The following is a 21,556-nucleotide window of genomic DNA, read 5'->3' as shown; positions in this document are numbered from 1 at the left end:
GTCCAGGCTGGAGTGCAGTGGTGTGATCTCGGCTCACTGCAACCTCCCCCTCCTAGGTTCAAGGAACTCTCCTGCCTCAGCCTCCCAAGTTGCTGGGATTACAGGTGAGCACCACCATAAAATTTGACCAAAAAAAAAAAAAAAAAAAAAGGTAAAATAATGGTCAATTTCCAGTGATAATCAAGGTGAAATCTGAGAGCCTGATATGAATTAGCACCAGGCAGCTTGACCTCTATCATCAGAGTATACAATCTGGATACAGAAAAAGAGAAGATGAAGTTTTGTTTTAAAAATTTTAATAATTTTTTTCTGCACACTTAGTGACAAGAGAAGATGAAATTTAACTTAGCTGCATGCCACAGTTAATTAGGCATATGTGATAGAAAATAAGAAATCAGCGGCAATAAAATCAGTCAGGTGACTCATCATTAAGTCTAGTTTTGTGTGGTTAGGGCATGGCAGTAGTAACAAATGAGAAATTTTAAGTCAAGCCTGAGGAAGAAATTAAGCAGAGTGAATGAAATAAATACAAAGGCAAATGTTGGCCTCACAGGGTTTTTTTTTTTTTTTTTTTTAACATCTTCATTAAAGATATTTGATGTTCCAAAGGTAGAGATGCTTCTGATCTGTCTCAGACATGCCCTGTACATGGAACTGTAGACTCACTGAGACTCACCCATTTAACTGTATCCCCACTACTGGTTCTAATTCTTGCATGAAATATTTAGACCTTTAATACATTCACTGAGATAAGAAAGGCAAGGAGGAAGTGGAAAAGGGAAAAATAGAAACAAATGTTGTTAACTCTCTAATTAATAGTCATTTTAATTTTTATTATAGGGGATGACTTAGTCCCTCAATAAATCAATTGCCATTTTGGTTTTGGATAGACGTTGTTGTCGTATGTTTGTTTGTTTGTTTTTTTGAGACAGAGTCTTGCTCTGTCACCCAGGCTGGAGTGCAGTGGCATGATCTCAGCTCACTGCAACCTCTGACGCCCAGGTTTGAGCAATTCTCCTGTCTCAGCCTCCCGAGTAGCTGGGACTACAGGTGTACCACCACACCTGGCTAATTTTTGTATTTTTAGTAGAGACGGGGTTTCACCATATTGGTCAGGGTGCTCTCGAACTCTTGACCTCAGGTGATCCACCCACCTCAGCCTCCCAAAATACTGGGATTACAGGCGCGAGCCACTGCACCTGACAGGTGTTGTTGTTTTTTACTGAGTTTATTATTATTTCCCCACTTCATGGTGGAAAAGAATGAAGGAGAGCAGGCCGGGCGTGGTGGCTCACACCTGTAATCCCAGCACTTTGGAAGGCCAAGGCAGGTGGATCACCTGAGGTCAGGAGTTCGAGACCAGCCTGGCCAACATGGTGAAACCCCATCTCTACTAAACATACAAAAATTAGCCAGGCATGGTGGCAGGCGCCTGTAATCCCAGCTAGTCTACTCAGGAGCTGGGGGGAGGAGAATTGCTGGAACCCGGGACGCAGAGGCTGCAGTGAGCCGAGATCAAGCCACTGCACTCTAGCCTGGGCGACACAGCGAGACTCCGACTCAAAAAAAAAAAAAAAAAGAAGAAAGAAAGAAAGAATGAAGGAGAGTAGAATTTGGAAGCTGAATCTGTGAATTTGGGACTCAGTTCTGCCATTAATTGATTATGTTATGATATAAACAGCCTATGGAAAAAACGATTTTTTAAATTTTACTTATTTTCTAAAATTGTGTAAAAATATTTCACAGGTGAATGTGAGAATCATGGTTACAATATATTTGAATACAATCTTAACTGTAATATACTGTTTTGAAATTATGTTTTTGTTTATTTTATGATTTTCCTTCAATTAGTCCCTGTGCTTTGTAAACGTGTTAATAGACTTTGGGTTTTAGAAAAGTTTTAGATTTCAGAAAATATTGATCATACAGTGTAGACTATAATCAACAACTTGATTCCAACTGGTCTCATTAGAGAATGCGGACATCTACCTTTTATGTACACATCTGTGATTCATTTCAGATTCAATTTTGTGGAAGGTTTAAAGTCTGCACACTATCTGATCTCTACCACTGCTGCCTGGATCTATTGTTATGCTGGACATGACAACACAGCAATCATCATAGATTGGCACAGAGTGACGGGCTGTTTCCGATGCAGACGCTTCCGCCGCATGCCAGACTTGTGGTTCCTGCCTAAGATGATCCTATTGTTTTCTGGAGGAGGAGACCCCATTGCACAGGGCATTGCCCCTACCACTTTTGGCAGATTGACTACAATGGATGTTTGATCCTCTCTTGTAGCTATCAGTTGAACCTCACTTTGTGAGCACTTTCCTGGGTAACAGTATTCCTATTCCAATCTTATCAGCCAACTCAAGCCATTCCATTTGACCTGTGAAAATAATCCGTGTCAGGTTTTCAGGTTCCCAAGCCATTTACAGTCTGAAAATGGCACCCGTCTTATCAAAAGAGCCACGTATGAAGCTAAAATTTAAAGTATTTGATGGACTTCCATGCTCACTACAATCTATAGGCATCTGGTATTGTTAAGCTTTGGTATGGCCTCCTCAAAATTACACAAAAGCAATTTCTGACTCTACTTTCCTCATCTCTTCTTGGTCCACATATTATGAATTCAAGAACAGTCCCTGAACTAGTGCTGTCTTGATTTCTATTTATTTTCTGACACTATTGCTTATCTTGTGTATGTTATATAAGCTATGTTTAATGGTAACCACTGATTTTAAAAGCACCACTATGTGCAAAATAAGTCCTTAGTTTTAAATTATATTCTTCCAAAAACTGCCGCTTAAGTAGTTTTTTGCTCCTGATTGCTAAGAATAAGTTGCTTCTTCTAACATGTTATGCAAATCATGGCTTTTTTTTTTTTTTTTTTTTCTGTATGAACAACCTTCTTGTCTGGGAGAATTAGATATAGCAGATTTGCACAGATGCATACTCATTCTTAAAGGGAATGTTTAATACGTTAAATGGCTTCTCAGATACGTATGCTATTTTCATTGTGCTTTACAATCCATTTTTTTTTTTGTAAAACATGTTAGCATCAGTTTTAATTTTTTAATTTTTATTTATTTTTTTATTTTAGCTTTAGGAGGTACCTGTGCAGGTTTGTTACATAGGTAAATTGAGTATTCCAAAGGTTTGGTTTACAGGTTATTTTATTACCCAGGTAATAAGCATAGTACCCAATAGGTAGTTTTTTGATCCTCACCCTCCTCCTACTCTCCACCCTCAAGCAGGCCCCAGGGTCTGTTGTTCCCTTCTTTGTGTCCATGTGTATTCAAAGTTTAGCTACCACTTATAAGTGAAAACATGCAGTACTTGATTTTCTGTTTGTGTCTGTGTTAGTTTGCTTCGGATCATGTCTTCCAGCTCCAACCATGTTGCTGCAGAGACATGATCTAATTGTTTTATATGGCTGCGTAGTATTCATGGATGTTTTAGTCACTTACAATTTTAGAAAAATGATTTTTAAAATGGTCTAGCTTCTTGTTTCTCTAACATAAATGCCTGAATGTGTTTTCTGGAAATCTTATTATCAAATCACATTTTATTTTTCTAAGCAGAATGAGTTCAAGATTTTGAAGGATTCTGATTTATATAAATGGGCAGTATGACAGATATTCAGGAGTTTTCTTTATGTGCATGCACTTGCCCATTATTTCTGTTTACAAATTACCTTACCTAAATACATCCAATTGAGACAAAATCTCAAAGAATGCATGTTCAGAACATGATTATAACACTTACATAATCATATGTGTAACTTGTATCAATAATTTTTCCATCCTCACATTATTTCTTATTCTCATTGCATCAAAATTTTTCCTGCCTCATGTTATTTCACATTATTATCTATCTCTACATTCCTCCCTCTTTCCTCTTCCAACAAAAAATCCTTTCATGATTCTGAAGCTAATGTTGTTACCTGTGGTCATGCTTGTCCAAATGATAACGATGCTAATGTGATAGTTAATAGCGGTCACCCACATCCAGGCTTGCAAATCTCAGTTTTGATTTCCTTCTCCTCTGTTAAGCAAAACCTACTGCTTCTGGGCCAGATACACAGATTTGACTTTCAACATCTCTTGCAGTAGAATTTTATTATTTTTCATCAGAAATGTCTTTCTCCTTTCTCATGACCCAAGTTAGAATTACCGAGAATCATTACAATAACATCAGTGGTCTAGGTGCTAAATGTCCTTTCAAGGGCTAGCAACACTGTGGTTGGAAGTGTTTGTACAGAGGAACGCACCATGAAAGGATGTGTCAGTGACACTTTTTGCACACCTACAGTATATTAACCAGATGGCTGATGTTTAAATGAAAAGTAATCACTGGATTAAATGAAGGAGAAAAATCTCTTTTCCTTTCTGAAGAAAAAATTCAACACGGGGTATATCAGAATGGAGATGGGCCATATCAGAATAAATATTTATTGAATAATTATATGGAAAACATTTAAGTAGCCAATATTCTAGCAAAATACAGCAGAATACTTAATCAGAACCTAGTTTTTATTTTTTTGCTATTAATTGCAAATAGATTTTTTAGCTACCCATAGTCTAGACAATATTGTGTAGAGCAGCAGGATGACGTTCATGCCATTCTCCATTGTTGAGTATCAGAAGATGCCAAGAGTTCAGGACAGATTCTAGCCATTTCCAGGACCTGAAAATGAGGAAGGAGCTAGAGAATTATGTACTTTTTCCACTTTCTTCTCCTAGCTTCTCTTCTCCTACCAATGTCTCCCAGTGGTTGAAAACAGACAGAAGCCAGAGGGTGAGGAAGACTGTGTGATGCAGTTGTTAGAACTCAGCTGCACAGAATGCAGCAAAAAAGCGTGGAGAATGGAGGTGAGGTGTGGTTTGAAAAACAGGTGTTGAGAATCATGCTTCCCGAAGCCTGTGGTGGTAGAGTTGTGAAAGATCCACTGGGACCCCATCCATAGGAAATAAACTATGTGTGAATGTTTCTTGTGGGTAAAAGGTGTCCAAATGAGAGCAGGGAATAACCTGGACTCATCCTAGATTCTGTAGTAGGCTGAATAATGGCGCCCAGTATATCCAGGTCAAAATCATTGGAAGCTGTGAATGCTACCTTATAGGGCAAAAAATACACAGCACAAGTGAGAAAAGATTGAGGATCTTGAGATTGAAGGATTATTTTGGATGATCAAAGTAAGCTTAAAATGTATCCCAAGTATCCTTACAAAAGGGATGCAGAGGGAGATTTGAGTAAAGAAAAGGAGGAGGCAGTGCAATCATGGGAGCAGAAGCTGGAATGACAAAACCACAAGTGAGGGAATACTGGCAGACACGAGAAGCTGGGTGAGGAGAGGAACAGATTCAGCCCTGCTGTAACCTTGGTATTAGCTCCATAAGACTTTTCAGACTCCAACCCTCTAAACTGTAAGAGAATAATTTTTGTTGTTTTTATCCACTAAATTTGTGCTTATTTGTTACAGCAGCAATAGCATAATTAGACAGCTGCCATGCATGAAGAGTGATGGGTGGGATATAGAGCACTAACAGAAAATACGAGACACCTGGTTTGAGGGTGAGGCAGAATCAAAACCACACAACACACCAGTGCAGGTTCATTACCCATGTCAGGAGCTGTAGCTGCAGGGCTCTGTAGGGATGTATCCAAGAACTCCCTGAGATTCTCTCCCGAGACAAAGAGAGAAGAAATCTACACTACCTTTTTCTGTGCTGATTTTCTCATCTGAGTTCAGTTGGAGCCAAAGGAAAAAGAAAAACTTTAACTTTGCATAAAATTCAAAAATTTTGTTAGTATATGGATTTAGGAATTTGAATTCCTGAAATGACATATTCCTATGACTGAAAATGACTGAGAGACAATTATCTGAGAATTACTTACATAGTTGGAGACTCCAGGGAAGCAGGTGAAGAGCAAGACTACATATCCAGTTTAGAGGGAAATTGAGGGAAACCTTGGCCGTAAACTTACACAGGCAGTATCTGAATTATTGTAATTGTTTTGGTTACATAAATAGAATTCCGAAATCTTGAGAAACAATAATTCTCATACAAATGTAAGCCTTTTAATCTGAATTCTGTTAAATATACCAATAACCACTAATCTCTTCTAGCTTTAATCTTCTGGTTTATCGTTTTTGTGAATTTGAGAATAAAATACTCTGATGGTTATATGTCACTCTTCTATTATTTGTATAAAAATATAAATATTTGATTTCTCTAACATTGCCTATAATTTTGTTTAATGTCAGCATTACATAATAAAATACTTTCTCCATAAAGTTACAAATATCAAATATGAAAGCGCACACACACACACACACACACATATATATATATATATATTTTTTGAGACCGAGTTTCGCTCTTATTGCCCAGGCAGGAGTGTAATGGTGTGATCTCGGCTCACTGCAACCTCTGCTTCCCAGGTTCAAAGTGATTCACTTGCCTCAGCCTTCCTGAGTAGCTGGGATTACAGGCATGCACCACCATGCCCGGCTAATTTTGTATTTTTAGTAGAGACGGGGTTTCTCCATGTTGGTCAGGCTGGTCTCGAACTCCTGACCTCAGATGATCTGCCCGCCTCGGCCTCCCAAAGTGCTGGGATTATAGGCATGAGCCACTGCGCCTGGCAAATAAAAATATAATTACTCTAACGTTCATATATAGTATTATGTTTAAAATGGTATGCCACTTTATATTTTGGCTTTAAGTTGCTGGTCCTGTGACCGACCTTTGGCTTCTTGCTCTGTTGTAAGAAATATTGTGGAGCATACATAATGATGTGGGTACAAAGTTAGAAGATGTGTTCAAGGAAGGCATCCCAAAGGAGGTGTCATTTGAGTAATGTCAAATGAGTGACATTGGACAGTAGAGAGCTTCTAAAATATTTGAGAAAGGAACTGTTCAAATAGTGGACAGTCTCTAAAACATAAAACCGAATGGTTTGTTTGAGAAATAGCATTAGGGCTAGATCAGAGGGAGGGACTGAGCAGAAATAGGCAGACATAAAGACAGAGAAATTGTCAGGGGAACACGAGTGTAGTAGATATTATTCAAGGTAGGTTGATGTATTCGTGAATGTCCAGGCAGGAAAACAAACTCTGTGCCAAGTCATTACATAGAGGGAAGTTAACACAGGAGGGTATTTACCAAACAGTTGGAGAACTCCAAGAGTCAGTCAGGAGAAAGAAGACAATTCAGATACGGGCAAAACAGAAAGTTGGTACTATTCCCAGAGCTAGAGAAACAAGGGAGCAGGTGGGCTCACCAGAACCACTTGATGGGACTGGCACCACAGTGGCTGGTGCCTGCCAGGAGGAAGTTGCTATTTGGCAGCAGTTCAAACCACATAGCATGAAGGAAGGACAAAAACACAATTCCACTTGTATGAGGTGTCTCAAATAGCTTCATAGAAGCAAGGAGCAGAATAGTCGTTACCAGGGACAGTGAGGAGCGGAAAATGGGGATAAGGTTTTAGTAAAGCAAAATGAGTAAGCTCTAGGGATCTGCTGTACAACATTGTGCCTAGAGTTAACAATATTGTATTGTACATTTCAAAATTTGTTAATAGAGTAGATCTCATGTTGTATTCCTATCACAATAAAATAAATATTAAAATTAAACAAAACAGAATAGTACATAGCATCTGTGGCCACTGCTGGAGACAAAGCCTGAAGCAGAGAGGGGAAAGACAAAGTAACAGGCTTCTCCCCTCTTCCCACCTTCCAAATCTCAACCCAGTGGCTCCAGTGACTGCACCTACCTGGAAGCTGGTTAGCCATGGAGGTGCTGAAACATGTGTTGCAGGAATCAGCACCCTAAGAAAGAAGCAGAACAGAGGAAATCCAGGCAGGACAAAGAGAAAAATGACTGACGGGGGGGGGGGGGGGGGGGAAACCAAATCTATCAAAGCACAGAACCATAATATTTTGGGAAAGATACTTTTCATAATCAAAAGTAAGACTTGTTGGCTGGGCGCGGTGACTCACGCCTTTAATCCCAACACTTTGGGAAGCTGAGGTGGGTGGATCACCTGAGGTCAGGAGTTTGAGACCATCCTGGCCAACATGGTGAAATCTCATCTGTACCAAAAATACCAAAAAAAAAAAAAATTAGCTGGGCACGGTGGCAGGCGCTTTTAATCCCAGCTACTTGGGAGGCTGAGGCAGGAGAATCACTTGAACAGGGAGGTGGAGGTTGCAGTGAGCCCAGATGGCGCCAGTGCACTCCAGCCTGGGTGACAAGAGTGAAACTCTGTCTCAAAAAACAAGAACAACAGCAACAAAAGACCTGTTAACACAATATTCTGTGAAGAGATTCAACTTATCATGTCCAATCTATACATAGGTTTACTATAACATGTGTGTAAAATCACTCAGATAAATTACCATTAAGAAACCACATGTGGAGGGGCTCAGTAAGGGGGGAATAGGCGTTTTGAACAAAGAATTGAGTATACTTTAATCCACATACTGACACAGGAGATAAGTCTCCAATTCCTTATCCATAAAGCTAAAAACCAAATATCTATAAACAAAATGTTTTCATTAGTTTGGTTCCAAAACCTGAACTTAGCTAATCGTAGTTTTTGTTTTATACATTTTGCTGTGGAAATATTAATGTGTTTGGTTACAGGGTGAATCATCAAATGCCAATGGGGCTGTTAATTCATGTATGTATAAACACATTTATTTTAAAATACAAACTAATAAATTTTAAAATACATTTCTATCCATAAATTCCAGATAAGAAATTAGGGTCTCTGGGCCAGGCGCGGTGGCTCATGCCTGTAATCCCAGCACTTTGGGAGGCCGAGGCAGGTGGATCACCTGAGGTCAGGAGTTCGAGACCAGCCTCAACATGGAGAAACCCCCATCTCTACTAAAAATACAAAATTAGCCAGGCGTGGTGGTGCATGCCTGTAATCCCAGCTACTTGGGAAGCTGAGGCAGGAGAATCGCTTGAACCTGGGAGGCAGAGGTTGTGGTGAGCTGAGATGGCGTCATTGCATTCCAGCCTGGGCAGCAAGGGCAAAACTCAGTCTCAAAAAAAAAAAAAAAAAAAAAAGAAATTAGGGTCTCTGAATCCTACACATCATTTAGTTTCCTCCTAAAAGTTTTTAAATGTATGGTGAGAAAACTGTATATAAAAGAATAATCTCTGGCCTATTCCTGTGAGAGTTCTCTTCATTATCCGGCTCTACTGATGTTGCCAGTGTACCGCGCTAGCAAAGTTGTATATTAACCTGGAGTAAAATACCATTTCCGTATTTTCAAAATACTTTACTTCTATTAATAAAACAAATTCTTACCTTTAGATTGTGTTGTTGCTAAAATTGAAATTTAAGTAGAGAGTCTTGTGACTGATAGAAATGGTTGGCTTCTTTTAAAAACACTCTGGCCAGATGCGGTGGTTCACGCCTGTAGTCCCAGCACTTTGGGAGGCCGAGACGGGCAGATCACGAGGTCAGGAGATTGAGACCATCTTGGCTAAAAAAAAAAAAAAAAAAACAGTCTGTAAAATCGTAGCTGGTCAAGTCACTTTTATTCCAGGAATTATTTTTGCCATACGCAATTTTTCTTTTCTTCTCGCGTGAACCATTTTTATGTCTAGTCTCAAAAATTTCTGTTACAGTCACCATTCTGTCATGATAAGGGTTCAGAAATAACTCAGGGACAAACCATTCCTGTCATTAAGCTTCCAATATTAAATAAGTCCTTTGTGTATCAATAGTCACCATGATAATTTTTCACAAGGTATTATTTAACATCTTTCTTCATGGTACCTTAAAGTTTTTTTGTGTGTGTTTCTCTTTACCTGCCCATTATTTCCACCTACAAAACATGCTATGTCTAAGCACATTATCAGAAGAAAATTTCCAGTTAAAAATCATCTCATTGAAAATATGACTAGTATTTATAGTCCAATCGATGCTTTATGATTCTTATGTTATTTTTTTCTTTGTGACTGACTCCTTCCTATTCCCTCCTCTTCTCTTAACAGGTGAATAGTGTTGTAGTTCTAAGTTTAGTAATGTTTCCTATGGTTACACTTGCTGGAATAACAAAAACAGTGCAGTTATAGTGGTAGTGATCAGCCGCATCTATGCTTGTAAACCTCAGTTCTGGTCTCTTCTCTCCTCCCTAAGCTATGTCTTCTGTTTTTTGCGCAGGTAAATTACTTCAACTCTCAATATTGTATGAAACAGCCTCTTATTGTTTTCGCCAGACACGCCATTTCCTCTACCCATTACCCATCCACTTTATCCCCTACCTCCTGCGGTCACACCAAGACCAGTGTAGGTGTTAACTGTCATTTCAGGCAGCAGCTACTCTGTGGTTGGAAACATTCTGTACCGTATAGTGTGATGTGTCAGCCACACCTGTTACACATAAAGTGTACTGATGACTGAGGTCTCATAGGGGGCCAGGGTCCTATCAGAATCCAGAGATTTCTATGAAAGTTTAAAGTTCAGTCTGCAAACTCACTGTAACTAATAATGAATACCTTATGTCCTATCAATATGTTTCTTAATGGTTTTGAGCACAAATTAGGTGTTAAATACCCTATATGTTTATACATTAAACCATTCTCAGAACATATTGCCAATAAATTATTTAGTTGCATTTTACGTTTTACAGAGGATGGAAAAGAATCTTAAAGGGATTATGTAACCTACTCGAGTTTACAAGCTACCAAAAGCAGAATCAAGCACTTGAAACTATTCACGTTTGACATCTTGTATTTAGCAGATTGAAGAAACAGACAGAACAATTACCTGATAAGGACTGATTAGAAATTAGTTTGGAATGCAAAATGGTCTTTGAATCATCATTTCATTTTGCTTGTGGCGCTTTTTTTTTTTTTTTTTTTTTTTTTGCGGAGACAGGATCTCACTTTGTTGCCCAGGCTGGTCCTGAACTTCTGAGATCAAGTCATGCTCCCACCTTGGCCTGCCAAAGTGTTGGAATTACAGGCATAAGCCACTGCACCTGGTCCTGTAACTGTTTATATACAGTTTTGTTCTTATAAAGAACCTCATTGGGCACCGGGCGCAGTGGCTCACACCTGTAATCCCAGCACTCTGGGAGGAGAGGTAGGTGGATCACCTGAGGTCAGGAGTTTGAGACCAGCCTGGCCAATGTGGCAAAACCCCATTTCTACTAAGAATACAACAATTAGATGGGCATGGTGGCACTCCTATAGTCCCAGCTACTGGGGAGGCTGAGGCAGGAGAATGGCTTGGGAGGCGGAGGTTGCAGTGAGCTGAGATTGCACCACTGTACTCCAGCCTGGGAGACAGAGCAGCACTCTGTCTCAAAACAAAAACGAAAAAAAAACCCTCTTTTTAAAAATTGTTTGTTGTGTTTTTTTGATAATTAAAAACCATGGTGAAACTATACCTAAAGCAAAGATGAATATGCATTGTATGGCACAGGTTTGAAGTTAGACAGCCATGGGAGAGTGCAAAGGTATCTATGAGATTGGCATGATCAATAAGTATTTGTCATTATTTGTTTCATACACAAATACATGCATACATACAAATAACTCTGAAAATTTTTTTTTATTTAACACTCGGACCTCTCACAGATAGGTTGCAAAAAAATGTTATATAAATAATGAGAGCGTTTCCTCCCATGAAACCTAACTTCAAACAAATCCAAATAAATTTTAAGTTTTAAAAAAGACCACCCATTTTAGTGCCAACATCCTTTTCAAGTGAATTATTCATATACTGAAGTATTATAAAACCCATAGTTAGATATTGCTATATATAGACAGATACTTTTATGAATTAAATTATGCTTCTTAGAAGACAGAGGCATGAAAATAGTGAAACTAGGAAATAAAACAGGTAACTAAAAACTCACTAGAACTTTAAAAATCACCCCTAGGTTATACAAAACTATGGGGATAAGTTAGTTTAATTATCTGTCTAAATATGGATTTTACCTCTATAAGAAAGATCAGGCCAGGTGCGGTGGGTTATGCCTATAATCTCAGCACTTTGGAAGGCTGAGGCAGGTGGATCATGAAGTCAGGAGTTCGAGACCAACCTGAGCAACGTGGTAAAACTCCGTCTCTATTAAAAGTACAAAAATTAGCCGGGCATGGTGTTGCGTGCCTGTAATCCCAGCTACTCAGGAGGCTGATGGAGGAGAATCACTGGAACCCAGGAGGTGGAAATTGCAGTGAGCCAAGATTACACCACTGCACTCCAGTCTGGGCAACAGAGCAAGACTCCATCTCAAAAAAAACAAAAAAACAAACAAAAAAACAAAAGATCAGTCGGTACATAGTCAAGTGTGTGTGCATGCACATATATGCATATGTGTACATTATGTAAATATATGTTATTATTATATAATAAACCTACATTCAATATATCTGTGGTGACTTATCTACCTAAATTTGAACAAAAACTAAAAATTCCCAGCACAATTGAGGCAAAATAAAATATAATTTTCTTACAGTTATGAAAAATGACTCTCTAGATTTTAATCCGTTAGAGGTAGAGGTAGACAAAGGTTAGTGAGACTCAGCTTGACCACTGCTTGGGCTGACTTTGAGCATGTTTCCTTGATAATCTCCTGTGTCTTCAACTATGAAATTTAAGAACTAGTACTATCAATATCATAGGATTTATGAAGATTAGATGAAGTAAATGTTACAAAATAATCAAACACAGAGCCTGGCATAAAGTAAACTCAAAAATTGTTGATGGTTTTATAGATAATCATTAAATATAATCAATTATAGACTACATACATCACTATGAAAGAATTAGAGGTAGATTATAAAATATTACTCATAATCCTTTATAAGACTCTTTTTCTAAGATTCATTTCAGGCTACTGGAACTTGAGAATGTATAAATTGTTTAATGCGTACCAAGTAAGTGTTTAGTCACAAAATGTTAGAAGGTGAGTTGGTTAGTCTGATAGAGTTTTACTGGTCTGATTCTTCATTTCCTGTTTGTGTATTTATGTGTCTTACTATTCTGAGTTAGGGAATCCTTTTACTTCCCATGTCTCTTTTTCTCTATGCCAAAGTTCCATCAGCAGACACTGACCACAGAGCTTTGCAATGTAGACAGTTTTGCCGAAAGGCTAAGACAGAGGCTCGGTTCCACTTCACTGACACTTAGTGACATTACGCAGGCTTTGGACTTTAGTAAGCGACCAATATGTCGACTTCGGTTTGTTCTTTCAGAATGAGAACCCTAAGGGCCACCCAACAGTTCACCACAGAGAAACTTGTTTCCAGCCACATAGGAGTTGACAAGCTGCAGCTGCAGCTGAGCTCTTTGCAACTCTTTCAGGAGGTTCTTACGCCTTGCTAGGTCCCATATGAGGCACTAATCTATTATTTAGAAAAGATACATATTAAGGACTCTAATTAAGAAATTTTGAAACAAGTTATGTTTTCTTCACTCTGGCTTCATGAACTTCTTTCTATGCTAAACAATCAGGGAGACTGTCAATGTTTTATTCAAAATATGTATTACTAATTCTGTGATCACTATTTGCACACTTCTTTTACTACATAAACATGTCACTTTGTAAATAGCTACTGGGCAGTGTAGATTTACTTGCATGCATAACTTGAACATTATTTTGTTTCTTTTGGATCCTGCCTATTCCCAAACCACATGTGGAATTGGTAGTTGCTTTGGTTTGGTTTGTTTATTTCCTTATTTCTTTTAGTGGGAAGCAGTTTTCTGGATTCTTTTAACTTGATGCAGATGCAAAAAGGGGAAATGTTTGTGTAATGTATGTGGTCAATATCCATAATTGGATTTATATTTTTTTTTTCAGATGGAGTTTTGCTCTTGTTGCCCAGGCTGGAGTGCAATGGTGCAATCTCGGCTCACTGCAACCTCCGCCTCCCAGGTTCAAGCGATTCTCCTGTGGAGTAGCTGGGATTACAGGCACACACCACCACGCCCAACTAGTTTTGTATTTTTAGTGGAGATGGCGTTTCTCCATGTTTGTCAGGCTGGTCTCGAACTCCCGACCTCAGGTGATCCACCCACCTCGGCTTCCCAAAGTGCTGGGATTACAGGCGTGAGCCACTCCGCCTGGCTGAATTTGCAATCTTTAGTTAAAATTGAAACTGTAAAATGATGCCATATTTGAAGGAACAACAACAAGGCAGTTTCCAATGCCCAAAATATAACTGCAAAGGCATTGGACAACATAGATTAAAATGGTATGTTGAATGAGAACTGAAAGTCAACATAGCAAACATCTACCATGGCAAATATTTTGTTACTTGGATTGTAGCTACGAAATGGTCATCTCTACTCCTTGGGAAAGGCCAGAGCAAGACCTATAAAGTCAACTCTTAGAAAAGTTCCATGGATAAAATGAATGACCAATAAGAAGCTGGCTATTTAATTTAAAATGATGTTAGGATCTTTAACTCTAGGAATAATCAGAGGTAGAGGAATTTAGAATAATCAGAGGTAGAAGGAATTTAAAATGATTTCATATTGCTGGGAAAATTTGTGTGATCTTGTTTATATTAAAGAAAGCATTAGATGTAATAGAATTCCTGATACATGCACGCGCGCGCACACACACACACACACACACACACACACACATTGAAATGCGGTTGGCCGGGCGCGGTGGCTCAAGCCTGTAATCCCAGCACTTTGGGGGGCCGAGACGGGCAGATCACGAGGTCAGGAGATCAAGACCATCTTGGCTAACACGGTGAAACCCCGTCTCTACTAAAAAGTACAAAAAACTAGCCGGGCGAGTTGGCGGGCGCCTGTAGTCCCAGCTACTCGGGAGGCCGAGGCAGGAGAATGGCGGGAACCCGGGAGGCGGAGCTTGCAGTGAGCTGAGATCCGGCCACTGCACTTCAGCCTGAGCGACAGAGCGAGACTCTGTCTCAAAAAAAAAAAAAAAAGAAATGCGGCATACATATTGAGCACTAAAATTGCAATGTAATGTGTGCTCAATAAATGTTTGCAACTCTCCCCTAATAAACAAACTTATTAAAATGAAAATTGCTGAATAAAGGAAAAGTTTCAGTATTTGTCTCTTCTTTAATAACCATACTGCAGAGTAACAAAATAATTGGTGACCAGTATTTTCTGGAATATAAAATCAGAGGTTATGTGATGATGGTTACACGAATTTACACATGATAAAATTGCATAAAATGACATACGTACATACACACAAATACACACAAGCAAATGAACGCATATATAAAACTACTAAAATCGGAATAAGGTCTATGGATTGTGCCAATGTCAATTTCCTGGTTTTGACATTGTACTCTACTTATGTAAAATACAGGCATACCTCAGAGATACTGTGCACTCTGATCCAGACAACCACAAAAAAGAAATTATTGCAATAAAGCAAGTCACATGATTTTTTTGTTGCCCAGTGCATATAAAAGTTATGTTTATGCTATACTGCAATCTAAGTGTTCAAAATCATTATATCTAAAAAACAATGTATATACCTTGATTAAAAATACTTTATTGCCAGAAAATATTAACAACCAGCTAAGATTTCAGAGAGCCCTAGTCTGTTTCTGTTTCTGGTGGATCTTGCCTCATTGATGGCTACTGACTGATCAGGGTGGTGGTTGTTGAAGGCTGGGGTGACAGTGGCAATTTCTAAAAATAAGACAACAATGAAGTTTGCTGCATTGACTGACTCTTCTTTTCACAAAAGATTTCTCTGTAGTCTATGATGCTGTTTCATTGTGTTGTACCCACAGTAGAACTTTCAAAATTGGAATCAATCCTTTCAGACCCTGCCACTGCTTTATTAACTACGTTTTTTGCAATATTCTAAATTCTTTGTTGTCATTTCAACAATGTTCACAACATCTTCACCAGGAGTAGATTCCATCCCAAGACATGTCTCATTCCTCATCTATACAAAGCAGTTCCTCACCCATGAAAGCTCTGTCATGAGATTGCATCAATTCAGCCACATCTTTTTTTTTTTTTTTTTTAAATCCTGTTCTGAGTTCCAGGATACACATGCAGAATGTGTAGGTTTGTTACATAGGTATACATGTGTCATGGTGGTTTGCTACACCTATCAACCCATCGTCTAGGTTTTAAGCCCCACATGCATTAGGTATTTGTTCTAATGCTCTCCCTCCCCTCACCCCCTACCCCCGATAGGCTGTGGTATGTGTGTTCCCCTCCCTGTATCCATGTGTTCTCACTGTTCCACTCCCACTTGTGAGTGAGAACATGCGGTGTTTGATTTTCTGTTCCTGTGTTAGTTTGCTGAGGATGATGGCTTCCAGCTTCATCCATGTCCCTGCAAAGGATATAATCTCATTCTTTTTTATGGCTGCATAGTATTCCATGGTGTATATGTACCACATTTTCTTTATTCAGTCTATCATTGATGGACATTTGGGTTGGTTCCAGGTCTTTGCTATTGTAAATAGTGAATTCAGCCACATCTTCAGGCTTCACTTCTCATTCTAGTTCTCTTGCTATTTCTACTACATCTGCAGCTACTTTCTCCACTGAAGTCTCGAACACCTCAAAGTCATCCATGAGGGTTGGAACCAACTTATTCCAAACTCTTGTTAATGCTATACTTGATGTCCTCCCATGAACCACAAATGTTCCTAAACGCTTAATTGAATTTACATTGCCCAGTTTCATCTGAGGGATCACTATTTATGTACTAAATACAAAATGTATTTCTTAAACAATATGACTTAAAAGTTGAAATGATCCCTTGATTCACGGACTGCAGAATGGATGCTGTGTTAGCAGGCTTGAAAATGACATGAATCTCCTTGTACATCTTTATCAGAGCTCTTGGGTGACCAGGCTCATTCTCAATGAGCCGTAACATTTTTAAAGAAATCTTTTTCTCTGAGCACTATGTCTCAACAATGGGCTTAAAATATTTAGCAAACCATGGTGTAAACAGATATGCTGCCATCTGCACTTTGCTGTTCTGTATGGACAGCACAGGTAGAGTAGATGACCATAATTCCCAAGGGTCTTACATTGTTTGGAAAGGTAAATGAGCATTGGCTTCAACTTAAGTCACCAGTTAGCCCCTAACAAAAGAGCCAGCCTGTCCTTTGAAGCTTTGAAGCAAGACGTTGACTTTTCCTCTCTAGTTATAAAAGTCCTAGATGGATTTTCCAGAAGGTTGTTTCATGTACACTGAAAATCTGTTGTTTAGTGTAGCCACCTTTATTAATTATCTTAGTTAGATCTTCTGGATAACTTGCTGTATTGCTGTAGCTTCTTCATCAGCACTTACTGCTTCACCTTGTAATTTATATTATTTAGATGGCTTCTTTCCTTAAATCTCATGAAGCAACCTCTGCTAGTTTCCAATTTTTTTTTTTTTTTTTTTTCTGTAGCTTTCTTATCTCTCACAGTCTTCATAGAATGGAAGAGTTAGCGCCTTAGGCTTTGGCTTAAAGGAACATTGTGTAGCTGGTTTGATCTTTGATACAGACCAGTAAAACTTTCTCCATATTAGCAATAAGGCTGATATATATATATATAAAAATAAATATTATATATATATTATATATATAAAATTTGCGTGTTCATTGGCATAGTAATTTTGATTTTCTTCAAGTACTCTTTCTTTGCATTCACTATTTGGCTAAACGTTTGACTCAACAGGGTTTTTGGCCTATGTGTGCTTTCAAAATGCCTTCCTCACTAAGCTTAATCATTTCTGGCTTTTGATTTAAAGTAAGAGATGTGTGACTCTTCCTTTCACTTTTACTCTTAGAGGTCATTGTAATGTTATTAGCTGGCCTAATTTCAGTATTGTTGTGTTTCAGGGAACTGGGAGGCCTAAGGAAAGAAAGAGAGATGGACAATCGCTGGCCAATGAAGCAGTCATAACATACATTCATCAGTTAATTTCACTGTGTTATATGGGCATTGTTTGTTGTACCACAAAACCATTTCAATAGTAACATCAAACATCACTGATCACAAATCATCATAAAAGATATTGCAATAATGTTAAAAAAAGTTTTTATTTATTTATTTTATTTTTAATTTTTTAATTTTTTAATTTTATTTTTTTTGAGACGGAGTCTCGCTCTGTTGCCCAGGCTGTAGTGCAGTGGCGTGATCTCGGCTCACTGCAAGCTCCGCCTCCCGGGTTCACGCCATTCTCCTGCCTCAGCCTCCCGAGTAGCTGGGATTACAGGCAGCCGCCACCACGCCCGGCTAGTTTTTTTGGTATTTTTAGTAGAGATGGGGTTTCACCGTGGTCTCAATCTCCTGACCTCGTGATCCGCCGGCCTCGGCCTCCCAAAGTGCTGGGATTACAGGCGTGAGCCACTGTGCCCGGCCAAAAAGTTTTAAATATTGCAAGAATTACCAAGATGTGAGGCAGAGACAGGAAGTGAGCACATGGTATTAAAAAAAAAAAAAAGGCACTGATAGACTTGCCAGAGGTAGGGTTGCCACAAAACCTCAATTTGTAAAAAATGCCACGCCTGTGGAGCACCATAAAGTGAAGTGCAATAAAATGAGGTGTGTCTGTGTTATCACTGGGGAAACCCAGCAGCAGGGACAAGGTAGGTCCCTATGCTATTTTTGTAACTTTTTCGTCAATCTATATTCATTTGAAAATAAAAACTGAAAAAAAAAAATCTCGGGGGTTTACAGGCAGTATTTTTATTCCCTTGGTATTAATGCTAGTTATCCTCACTTTCCTTTTTTTCTTATGTCTCAGCCACATTGTTGATTCTCCCACTCCTACTTAATAAATGGTCACTCCACATCGAAGATGGTAAATTCAGAGACGGTGGATGTGCCGCTTCCAAATGAAAGCTTGTGAGAGTCGTTGCTACTCTTTCTTTCTTGGTGCATACGGACTTGAAGATTTCTCTACACAACACACCCGAATGTGTTCTTTACTCTTGTCTTTTCCCAGATACTGTATTTTAACATGAACCTGCACATGTGAATCAATGGTAGACTCATTCAGAAAGATCCATCTTAAGAAAAACAAAAAACAAAATAAAAACAAGTATGAAAAGGAGTTACCAGTTTGGCCGAGTGAATCCTCCTAGAAGTTTAGTACCTCAAAATGTCCTCTAGATAATCATTCCTACCCATTTTGTTGTTTGTTTGTTTGAGAAGGAGTCTCACTCTTTAGCCCAGGCAGGAGTGCAGGGGCGTGATCTCAGCTCACTGCAACCTCCGCCTCCCAGGTTCAAGCGATTCTCCTGCTACAGGGTCATGCCACGATGCCCAGCTAATTTTTTTTGTATTTTTAGTAGAGACGGAGTTTCACCATGTTGACCAGGCTAGTCTCAAACTCCTGACCTCAGGTGATCCACCTGCTTCAGCCTCCCGAAGTGCTGGGATTATAGGTATGAGCCACTGCGCCCGGCCCTCATTTTGTTTTGACTGAAGTTGGACCCACTCTGATATCCAAATTGGGTCCCAACTGAGCCAATCAGTGTATCATATCCACTGCCCAAGGTAATTTGCATCCTGCCTAGTTAGTGTCAAGGTCATGAAAATGAGTTCTTGGATGAAGCTTGACACAAAATAATTTATATTATGCAACTATGTATGTTATAGTAACATAAATTCTCAAACCAGGCAAATCTGAACTATACAGGGTTAGAGATCAAGACAGTGCTAACATCTAGAAAGAGAAAGAGCGTGGTAATTGGAAGGTTAAATTAGGAGAGCTTTTGAAGATTCTGGAAATGTTCTATTTCTTGACTCGGATCATAGTTGCAAGAGTGCTGCCTCTCATTAATTACTAAATTTTGTGTTTCTATTATTTTTCAATATGTATACTATATTTTATTTTAAAAGAGCAGGAAGAGAGAATATGTTGAATTTTTTCTGTCCTTTTAGATTCTGATATGAACCATGGCTGCTGCCTATTTCTTATTTTATTGTAACCACGTATCTGTATTTTTCAAGTCCTATTTATCCTACAAGATGACGCCGAAATTTCGATTTTATTTTGAGTTAGTTCTTCATTTTTCTTTAAACTTGTCTCTGTCTCCCTTGTGACACCGTTCTAATCCTGAGTGGATTGGGAACAGATTCAAGTATCTGATTTCTAATGAAGCAGAAAATTTCCTAGAAAGCCATTTTTCTTGTGATTCTCAGAATTCCATTCTATTTCAGTTAGAGAGTAGAGAGAAGTCAATACTTTCTTAAGTCACATATCCCAATATTTTTTTTTTGTTTGGAAATAAAGAAACCCCTCAAATTTATGCTAAATATTTTGAATTTGATTTTTACACATTGAATAGAATTTTGAACAAATTATCTGGTCAATACTTGTACTTTAAAATACAGGTGATAAAATGGACATAAGATGCCTTAACATATTACATGAAGAGCAAAACATTCAAGGGTTCAGAAAAAGTAAATAAAAGAGAAACGTTTACAATAAATCAAAATGTATCATTATTAATACATTAAAATATAGACATCCATGTTTCTGTGAAATAAAGTGGTCTTAATAATGAATATTGCATACTTATTCAACATTCTTATAGTGAGACATGTCATTTAAAGAAACGTATTAGGTTCATGTTTTGCCCTTTAGGGGATTAGAGATAAAATAGGCAATCATAATTCTAATACCGTGTTTCAATGTAGAGTGAGATTTCAGTCTTATCAATTGTTTTAGCCAATGACCAATTAAACTGCTTTGAATCATAAGGATTTTAACTCCTCTTTATAATTTATTTTTAAATTATGTAGCTTTTTTCCCTATTTGTCATATAACATGTAGAGTAATGTTAGAGATAATACATAAATGGGTCCATTATTTCAAGAAAGAGCATCTTGCCACGGCCGCACTTAGAACCTTTGCTGACTGACTACAGACTGTAGGACATACAGAATGTCCATGAAATGAGGTATCATGAGGTAGAATCTCTAATAACATACAAAGGAGGCCGGACGCGGTGGCTCACGCCTGTAATCACAGCACTTTGGGAGGCCGAGGCGGGTGGATCACGAGGTCAGGAGATTGAGATCATCCTGGCTAACACGGTGAAACCCCGTCTCCACTAAAAATACAAAAGATTAGCCGGGCGTGGTGGCAGGAGCCTGTAGTCCCAGCTACTCGGGAGGCTGAGGCAAGAGAATGGCGTGAACCCGGGAGGTGGAGCTTGCAGTGAGCCGAGTTCGTGCCACTGCACTCCAGCCTGGGCGACAGAGCAAAGACTCCGTCTCAAAAAAAAAAAAAAAAAAAACATACAAAGGAAGTGCAAGGCAGATCTAATCATCTAAGTTTCTAGAACATTTATGTTTTGATACCTCCTAAAATGAGTGCAGTTTGGTAATAATTTATACTCCATGAGTAAATGGGTTAGAAAAGAGAGAGAAAGAGGAGTCATGTGACTATTATAATTTTGAATATAATTATATAATTTTAAAAGAATATAATTTTGGAAATGTGGAGTTGAATGGCTGAGTCTGATGCTTTATTCAAAATGCAAGGTGCCTAAAGTCAAACAGACAAAGGTAACTATAAGAACCTTTGTATTATTGTGAC

At 38.6% G+C, this 21,556-nt stretch overlaps 1 long non-coding RNA gene across 3 annotated transcripts in view; it reads right to left on the bottom strand.

Moving 5' to 3' along the window:
- Window positions 1-4,431: 4,431 nt before the first annotated feature.
- The window catches only part of LOC119622692 (uncharacterized), a 48,411-nt gene continuing 31,286 nt past the window's right edge, over window positions 4,432-21,556 (bottom strand). For 2 of the 3 annotated variants that reach the window (XR_012094443.1, XR_012094444.1), the window contains exons 2-4: window positions 9,337-9,514; window positions 7,789-7,843; window positions 4,432-6,651 (exon numbers count right to left, since the gene is read on the bottom strand). This is a non-coding gene — a long non-coding RNA (uncharacterized lncRNA). The remainder of the gene's footprint in view (window positions 6,652-7,788; window positions 7,844-9,336; window positions 9,515-21,556) is intronic. The other variant, XR_012094445.1, reaches the window with a different exon arrangement.

The sequence above is a fragment of the Chlorocebus sabaeus genome, chromosome 11 (genome assembly GCF_047675955.1).
Source record: "Chlorocebus sabaeus isolate Y175 chromosome 11, mChlSab1.0.hap1, whole genome shotgun sequence".
NCBI lineage: Eukaryota > Metazoa > Chordata > Mammalia > Primates > Cercopithecidae > Chlorocebus > Chlorocebus sabaeus.
This window is presented reverse-complemented; position numbering and strand designations above follow the sequence as displayed.